Below are 9,671 nucleotides of genomic sequence, written 5' to 3'. Positions count from 1 at the left end.
CACAGCTCTGTGCATCAGGAGAACCAGCAGTAGACTCCCAGGGTTTCCACTGATAGGCCGAAATTCCACCAGTGGAGGGACACCAACAGAAAACGATTCTGATTTCCATGACGTATTTACAGATTTCACCAATGGAAAATGAAGCAGTTCATCGTTTTTAGGGTTTTCGTTTTTGAAGATTGATTTTATTTCTGTACCCCGCTCCCCACTTCATTGCTCGCACTCGCTGTCTGCTTTCTGTGTCTGTCTGTTGCCTGCTTGTCTTTTTTTTGGAAGGTACCAGGAACCCAACCCGGAACCTCCCATGTGGAAAGGAGGCACCCAATTGCTTGAGCTGCCTCTGCCCCCTGCTTGTTGTATCTCTCGTGTTTCATCGTTGTGTCTCTTTGTTGTGTCATCCCATTGCGTCAGCTAGTTGCTTCAGCTCGCTGTCTTGCTCATCTTCTTTAGGAGGCACGGGAAATCGAACCCAGGACCTCGTGTGTGGTAGGTGGGTGCTCCAGGGGCTTGAGCCACATTAACTTCCTTGGTTCTTTTTAAATGAAAACTTTGAATGGAATTTTCTGATAATACATGTTTGTTGTAAAAAATGTAAGCAAATAGAGAACGTAAAATTGTCCGTTAATACCAACCCCCAGAGATAACCTTGATACCAGTAGGGGAATATATATTTCCATACGTTTTGGTGCTTGTTTGTATCTTGTGTGTAGTGTGATCCTTTTTATGCTATTCTCAGCAAATGGAAAGAGACTCCACATGATCTTTAAAGCAAGGGTTTTTAACCTTTTTTGTTGCATGGACCTCTTTGCCAGTCAGGTGAAAACCACAGACCCCTTACTAAGTCCACACTGTACTGTGTGTTACTTAATAAATATATCACAGCTGCACCAACACATCCCCACAAGAATAATTTTTTTTTTAATTTCAGTTCATGCTCATGGATCCCTTGTTAAGAACCCCTGCTTTAACGTGTCATAACCCTGAAATTCTATGAATTATTTCTCAAGAGCTTTTTCTAGACATGCACTTCCCCCAAGATTTTGTTTTGGAAATTTCAAACTGCAGAAATGTTGAAAGACCAGCCCAGTGAGCATCCATACACCCTTCACATTGACTGACTACCTGGTAATTTTATGCTGCATTTGCTCTGTGTGTGTGTGTGTGTGTATGTGTGTGTTCGCATACTTTTTTTTTAACTGAACCACTTGAAAGTAAATTGAGGACATCATTAAACTTCATTCTTAGATATTCAGAATGCTTCAGCAAGCATTGCCTGAAAATAAGAATATTTTTCTACCTAAACACAATTATTATTGCACCTAAGGAAATTAATGGTAATTCCATATTTGCTAGTAACCAATAAATGGCAAAATTTTCCAAATTGTCCCCAAAGTGTTTTTTTTCATCTTGTTGTTATTTTTATCCTCTCACTATCCAGAATCCAATCAAGGATTGCATTTAGTTATGTCAAAACATTCATTTTAATGAGTAGCAGTATTGTTTAAGACTACAGTTTTGGAATTACTCACAGAGGCTTACTAACGTGTGATCTTGAGCACTTTAAGTTCTCTAAAGCTCAGTTTCCTCATCTGTAAAAATGGAACTATTAATGTTCCAATTTCATACAGATTTTTTATTAAATCAATGCACAATGCTCTTAGCAGGGTGTTGTCTCTGCTAAACACTCAACAAATGTTAGTCACTTTTTACCTATGTTTATTGAAATCAGTAACTGTTTTATAATATACTAAGAACTTTGTGACATTCAAATGGTTCTTCAATTTTTTTTTTCTGGAAGTTGAAATTGTTCAAAGTAAAAAAGTTTGGGGCAAAAAGATGATGATAGGCTAAAGGACTTGCTTACAGTTTAGGGGAGGGACAATCTGTGATTCTCCAATATAAACCAAAAGGGAGCAATGGTTTTGGAAATAGAATTCTGAAAATTTCAATATTGGATAAGGGGGCAAAAGCACTGATAATCATATAAAGATTTTGTGGAGATTGATGGAGAGGGTGAGGTTGTCAGGCCAGGAGGTATGCTTCAGTAGGAGACCTGGCATCTAGGAAATAGGGTGAATAGAAGGAAAGGATGGTCCCTGCTAAGTTAAGTGTGATGGTTTAGAACAGGGTTTCTTAACCTTTTTTGTTCCGTGCACCCCTTTGCTAGTCAGATGAAAACCATGGAGCCCTTCTCAGAATATAGTAGCAGATAGTTTTATGACCCAGCCTTGGCATGTCTTTAAATTAAATTTTAGGATTATTCAAAAGTATGTTTTACAACTTTTCCATAATTTCAATAACTGATAACCTAATGCGGCTCAACATTTGAACAGTCAAATGGTCATTTTTAGAAAACATTTAGAAATTCGAGTTTTCCGCCATCTTTACCACCCTTTTTGCAGGCAGTTATCCACTGCACTCAGAACATGCAACAGCAAAATAAAAATCATTCTAAGTCCACATTATACTGTGTATTATTTAAAAAATATATCACACCCACACCAACACATCTCCACAAGAATTTTTTTTTAAATTTTCATTTCAAGCTCACAGACCCCCTGAAATTTTCCCATGGACCCTTTGGGGTTACGCGGACCCCTAGTCAAGAACCCCTGCTTTAGAAGGAAACAGGGGAATAAGATCTATCTTTGGCCCGTTTTGCTTAGGTCAATCCATGCAGCAATACCATCTATGCCATGTTTACCATGTCCAGGTCAAAATTTAGAACTGAAAGGAAATATACAATTGCTGCTAAAAGTCATTCATACTCAGGGAACACAAGCAGAAATAGGTTAGTTATAGGGCTATGATTTGGTGGAACTCTGTCCAAAATGCACCTTCCGAAATGTATTTTTATAGAACTTCAGGCATGGGTAACATGTACGAGGGATTAAAACTTCGTCATCATCAGGAAATATTATTTATTATTAAAATCTGTCTATAAAATACATGTGTGACTGTCAAAACAACTTAAATAAACATAGCACTGTGGGGAAGCGGACTTGGCCCAGTGGTTAGGGCGTCCGTCTACCACATGGGAGGTCCGCAGTTCAAACCCCGGGCCTCCTTGACCCGTGTGGAGCTGGCCCACGCGCAGCACTGATGCATGCAAGGAATGCCCTGCTACACAGTAGTGTCCCATGCGCAAGGAGTGCGCCCCGTAAGGAGAGCTGCCCGGTGCAAAAGCAAGTGCAGCCTGGCCAGGAATGGTGCCGCACACATGGAGAGCTGACACAACAAGATGACGCAACAAAAAGAAACACAGATTCCCATGCCGCTGACAACAACAGAAGTGGACAAAGAAGATGCAGCAAATGGACACAGAGAACAGAAAACCGGGGCAGGGGGGGAAAGGGGAGAGAAAGAAATAAATCTTTAAAAAAAAAAACATAGCACTTTATATTTATAAAAGTGTCTAGCAGTTTTGTTTTTATTTTTTAGGAGGTACTGGGGATTGAACACAGTACATAGCCCTGATCACAGATATTAATATTTTGATATTATTTTTTAAACATCAGAATAAAATGTGCCTATATTTCCTGTAATTTCCTTATTCAACCTATCATACCTAGTATCATGCATTGTGCAAACAATAGGTGCTTAATAGATATTTATTATTGATTTTAGAGGGGGATCTATTTAGCTACTCATATTGGGCTTTTTTGTTTGCTTAAAGATTTATTTATTTATTTGTTTAACCCCCGTCCCTCCTCATTGTCTGCTCTCTGTGTCCATTTGCTGTGCATTCTTGTGTGTCAGCTTGTCTTCTCTTTAGGTGGCACCAGGAACCAATCCTGGGACCTTCTGGAGTGGCAGAGAGGTTCTCAATTTCTTGCGCCACCTCAGCTCCTGGTCTGCTGTGTCTTTTACTATCTCTCCTCTGTGTCTCTCTTTGTTGCATCATCTTGCTGCGCCAGGACTCCTCTAGGGTCAGCTCACCGCATGGGCCAGCACTTCATGCAGGCCATCTTGCCTTCACCAGGAGGCCCCAGGAATTGAACCCTGGACCTCCCAGATGGTAGACAGGAGCCCAGTCACTTGAGTCACATCCACTTCCCCTCATATTGTTTTCAACCTGCCTTTTAAATCAAATTTTAGATTGAATGATCCTCACTATACTCTTCTACAGTTCTCTTAACTCTTCTCTGTAGCTCCACCAGGAATGATCATATCCCAAATTCTGGCTTTGGATAATGGTTTGTAGCAAACTCTCTCCTAAACATCCAGAAATAAGCCTCTGAAAATTTCCCTTTCAATGAATTGACAGAAAAACCAAGTCAATAGTTAGTTTAATGCATCAGATTATTTTTTGGTGTATGTATTTCTTTCTAGAAAAAAGTTTTAGGATATTGTGATTGAAATTATTCCAAAGTTTACATTTATTCAATCCATAAATGTTTGTGTCTATCAGAACACCAGGTACCATACCACAAATAGAATCCAGTTGTAACCAAACATTTCAAATTTGGGTGTGGAAAGGTCTGTTAGAGGTCCGCAGGAGCTACAAAATTTCAGACCATGTGTCCAGCACTATCCTCCCATCTTCCCATTATCAGTTAGTATTCTCCTAAAATCCATGTGCTTTCAAATCCTGACATTTGAAAACACACTTGTCTCTGAAGGGAGAAAACTTTATTTTGGTTTCACTGACTAATTCAGGAGTGGGAGAACAAATTATGCTGAAATTCTAAAAATAATTTAACTTTGGATAGATACCAAATATGTGAAATTTTAGACCAAAACCAAAATTTCTCTGAAAGTTCTAAGAAAATCATTTACAGAAACCCAGAACGAAAAGGAATTTTGTAACTTTCTTTCTATTCCTTGACTCCTGGCCAGTCTTTGTGAACCCTGATCCCAGATTTATCCTCAGATTCCAACTGCTGGGCTTAATCCCCCCATGGACTGAGTAAATTACACTCATTCCTATCAGACTTCAGATTTCTCCCAATTAAACGACAACACATTGTTCTGGTTTTCTAGCATTGGCTCAGTTCTTTGATATCTGCTGTAAGCCTTTCCCATTTTCAGCTTTCTATTCTTAGACCAAACAGTTAAAAAGAATTCCTGGATGTTCCAGGGTGGTGTTGGAGGTACGGCAGAAGAAAGATGAGAAACTTTTGGAGAATGAGGAAATACTTCATCATTGATGAGGTGGCAATTGAGTTGGATCTCACAGGCAAAAGTAGAAAGGAAATATATTTGAGTAGGAGGGTGTGAGTAAAGAACTCAAATTGGAAGCAGTCTCACAAGCTGAAAGACCAATCTGGCTCTGATTCAGTTCTGAAATAAGTAGGCTTCTTCTTCTTTCAGGAGACTAACTGTGCTGAGTCTGATTCCTAGTCTGAATAAAATTTCAGGACCCAAAGAATTCTAGTCCCTTTTCAACTTGAATTTTATATTTCTTTTTATAAATATTCCCCAATTGATGGATTTTTTAATTAACAGGAAAGAAAGTTAATCACTTCTGGTTACTTTTTTTTTTTACTTGGAAAAGTTATGGGTTTACAGAAAAATCATGCATAAAATACAGAGTTCCCAAATACCACCCTATTATTAACACCTTGCATTAGTGTGGTACATTTGCTACAATTCATGAAAGAACATCTTTCAATAGTACTATTTACTATAGTCTATGGTTTATATTGGGGCTCACTATTTATGTTGTACAGTCCTGTGGTATTTTTATTTTTAAATTTTTATTCTAGTTATATATATATATACACACACAAACTACAATTCCTCCCTTTACTCACATTCATATATATAATTCAGTGCTGTTAATTAGTTCAAAATGTTGTGCTATCATCATCACCATCCACCTAAATGGAAACCCTGTACTAGCATTAACTCACCATTCCGTACCCACTGCTTGGCCCATGGTAACCTCTATTCTAGTTTCTGACCCTACAAATTTTCTTATTCTGATTTATTTCATATCAGTGAGATCATATATTTGTCCTTTTGTATCTAACTTATTTCACTCAACTTGATGTCTTCAGGATTCATCCACATCATATGTATCAGAACTTAGTTCCTTTTTACGGCTGAAAAAATATTCCATTGAACGTGTATATCACAGTTTGTTCATCCATTCTTTACTTGATGGGCACTTGGATTGCTTCCATCTTTTGGCAATTGTGAATAATGCTATGAAAATCAATGTGTGAAAATATCAGTTCGAGTCCCTGCTTTCAATTCTTCTTGACATATACTTAGAACTGGGATTACAGTATCATATGGTAATTCTATACTTAGTTTCTAAAGAACTGCCAAACAGTCTTCCACAGCAGCTGTACCATTTTACATTGTCACCAGCAATGAATGAGTGTTCCTGTTTCTCTGTATCCTCTCAAACATTTATGTTCCTTTTTTTTTAATAGTAGCTATTCTAATAGGTATGAAATGGTATTTCATTGTGGTCCTGATTTGCATTTCCTGATGGCTAATGAAGTTGAGCATCTTTTTGTGTGTTTTTTTGGCCATTTGTATATTTTATTTGGAGAAATGTCAGATCTTTTGTCCATTTTATAATTAGGTTGTGTGTCTTTTTGTTATTCAATTTAGGATTTCTTTATATGGATATTATACCCTTATTAGATTCCAAATATTTTCTACCATTGTGCAGGCTGTCATTTCCTTTTCATGATAAAGGGGAATTTTAGGTTGTATATATGTTGTTAAAAAAATTTTTTTTAAGTTAACCATAGGACTGTACAATACAGTGACCCCATATGTAAACTATGGACTATATATAATAGTGAAATTAAAATAATATGGTTTCATCACTTGTAAAAAATGTACCCTACAAATGCAGAATGTTAATGTCTTAGCTTGCTAAAAGCTGCCAATTCAAAATACCAGAAATAGGTTGGCTTTTATAGGGGGAATTTATTAGGGTAAAAGCCTGCAGTTCCAAGGCTGTGAAAATTTTCAAATTAAGGCATCATCAGAAATGCTGTCTCCAGAAGGTCAGTTGCTGGCAATACTGGACTCTTTGTCATGTGGAAAGGCAAAATGGCGGGCAATCTCTGCCCTCTCCTCCAGGCTCACTTTCTCCCCAAGTTCAACTGTGAGCAATCAGGAGTACGGCTTGTCTCTTGGCCTTCAGGGCACTTTCTCTCCCTCAGGCTGCAGGTGATCCTGGAGTCCTCTCTCACATGGCGGGGTAAAATGGCGGCTCTCTTTCTAAGTGTGTCTCTGCATGTTTCTCCCATTTATATAGGACTCCAGAAAGAGAACCAAGACCCACCCTCGGACAAGTCACATTGAAGTACTCCAGTCAAAGGTCCCCAGCTGAATTCAATCCAATGAAAGGGTCCAACACCCACAGGAATGGGTTAACTCCAAGAACATGATATATATAGATGTATTTGTGTGTGTGTATACGCATTTGTGGTGAAAAAGCTATTGATGTATTTGATTATGTCTACTTATGGGAAATTTCTGCAAGAATATAAAAGAATGTAAAAGAATGTTTACACTTTTTCTGCACTCTGAACATGTATGAATTTCTACCATGAACATGTATGAATTTTCAAACCAAACTTTAAAAAATTTAATTGTACAGGTAATTCATGATTATATAACAAGTAGTTTGAAAGTTTATTCCTCCAGGCTTTAATCTGTCTTCTTTTATAGCACATATTTGCATATCAAAATATTTGGTTTGTCATGAATTAAAATTGTATCATATAATAATTTTGCAAAGTTGTGGAGATATTTCTATTCAAACACATATAGATCTACCCCATTTTTCTTAACTGCTGAATAGTATTTTAAGTATGGATATCATAGTTTCCTATTTAACCATTCCTTAAATCTTGGTTGCTTTAAATTATTTAGGTATTCCAAATAACACTGTAATGAACATCTTTCTACTATATATCTACTATATATCACTTGATGTGTTTGTGGAAGCATTTTTCTGGAAGGGGTGCATTGTTTTTACAATCAAAACTAGTTTGTAAAAGAATCAAGTTTTGGAATGTTAGCAGAAAATTTTCTTTTAGGCAAGAATCTGACAATATAAATAGAATTTATATTGAAAAGATTAAGGTGTCTCCATATATGCTACTGGAAAAGAGTCAAATGAAATAAAGTGGAAAAATGATTTCGAAAAGCACCTCTTAGTTCCTAACACCTGAAACATAATAGATTGATGAACTATACATTTTGAATCAAATTTAGGGAATTTTAACTCAAGAAATAAAGAAAGCACACATAGGGATGGGTGTCATTCCTCACACGAAGCCCAGCCCTGAACATACAACAAATGGTGGCTGCACTGGACTTAATGCGAAATGAGGAGGAAAGGTGTAAAGTGAAGATAATAGTGGAAAATAACGAGTGGGATAACCAAGAGCAAGAAGGAGAGTCTAGAATGAGAGATTCTGGAAGTTGGAAGAGAGAGGTGAGAGGAATGGTGGAAGACTAGAAAATAACACTTGTTGGAGTTGAGAAGAGGTATGGAAAAAAGGAAGGAGAGGCCTGAGGGGCACGGAAGTTGGGCAGTTGCCGTGCCCTTTATCAACCAGATCAAGATGTTAAGATCAATATGACACATTAAGAGCGTTGGGCAAGGAACACAAGAAAATAAATAGAAAACAGAAGAGGAACAAAATCTACCCTCAAACATTGCCTGCTGACAGCTGACGGGCGGCTGACGCCAGGGAGTGAACAGGGCTGGGCTCCGGGGACCAGCCAGGCACCAGCGGCAGTGGGTGTCTAGTCTGGGCAGGTTGGCTGTGGTTCCTGGTCATGCAGTGTTATGCCCATCATGTCCCTGGTTCTGCTGCGGAGGATTTACTGTCCAGGTCACAAACGTTCAACCCTAATGGCAATCTCAGAATCTCATAAATACCCGGGGGCATGGGATGACTCCTTCGCTGGTCACTGTTTCTAAGATTTTTAGTGATACTCAAGCCTGAGATAATAAACGGAACAGAGTGTTTTGCCTTAAATTTTAGGGTCTGAATAAAAAAGTTCTTTTCAGAACGTCTACAGGAATAAAACCGACTACTTTATTTGACCCTAACTTACTGTGACGTGCATATCTCTGCCTCCCATCCACAAAGCCTAGAAAGCTGGCTCTTTGTTCGAAGGAGTCCTTTTCTTCTGAACATCAGCCTGTCCTCCTAGCAGAGGCAATGGGGTGTAGAGAACAGAGGCTTAGTCAGAAAACTCAGCTTGATTACCAGCTCCACAGCTTACCCCTCCGAGCTTCATGTTCCTTATCTACAAAACAGACAAAATGATCCCCATCTCATAGTGGGATGGCAAGGATAAATCCCATGTACAATCTCTACCTGGGACTTGGCACGGTGCAGGAACTCATGAAGTCTTAGCTTCCTTCTTGCCTCCCGCTCCGTGCCCTCCCATTTCTCTATATTGTAAACTGCTGGAGAGCAGGGACCAGGTACACATAGTTCTTTCTATGGGAATCCAGCGCAGCAATTAGATACTTAATAAATGCTTTTTGATTAAGTTCAGCAGCATCATAGCAGGTGAAAAGTGCTTTGCTCAATCACTCTGATTAGATGTTTCTCTTTGGCAGAAGTTCAGATGGCACCAATGCTAAATTCAGAGTGTTGTTTTGGCAAATCACATAATGATGCTTCAATTCATTTCTCCCCAAGATAGGATGATATTTGTCATACTTGTCTCACAAC

The sequence above is a fragment of the Dasypus novemcinctus genome, chromosome 1, assembly GCF_030445035.2.
Source record: "Dasypus novemcinctus isolate mDasNov1 chromosome 1, mDasNov1.1.hap2, whole genome shotgun sequence".
NCBI classification, from domain to species: Eukaryota; Metazoa; Chordata; class Mammalia; order Cingulata; family Dasypodidae; genus Dasypus; species Dasypus novemcinctus.
This window is presented reverse-complemented; position numbering follows the sequence as displayed.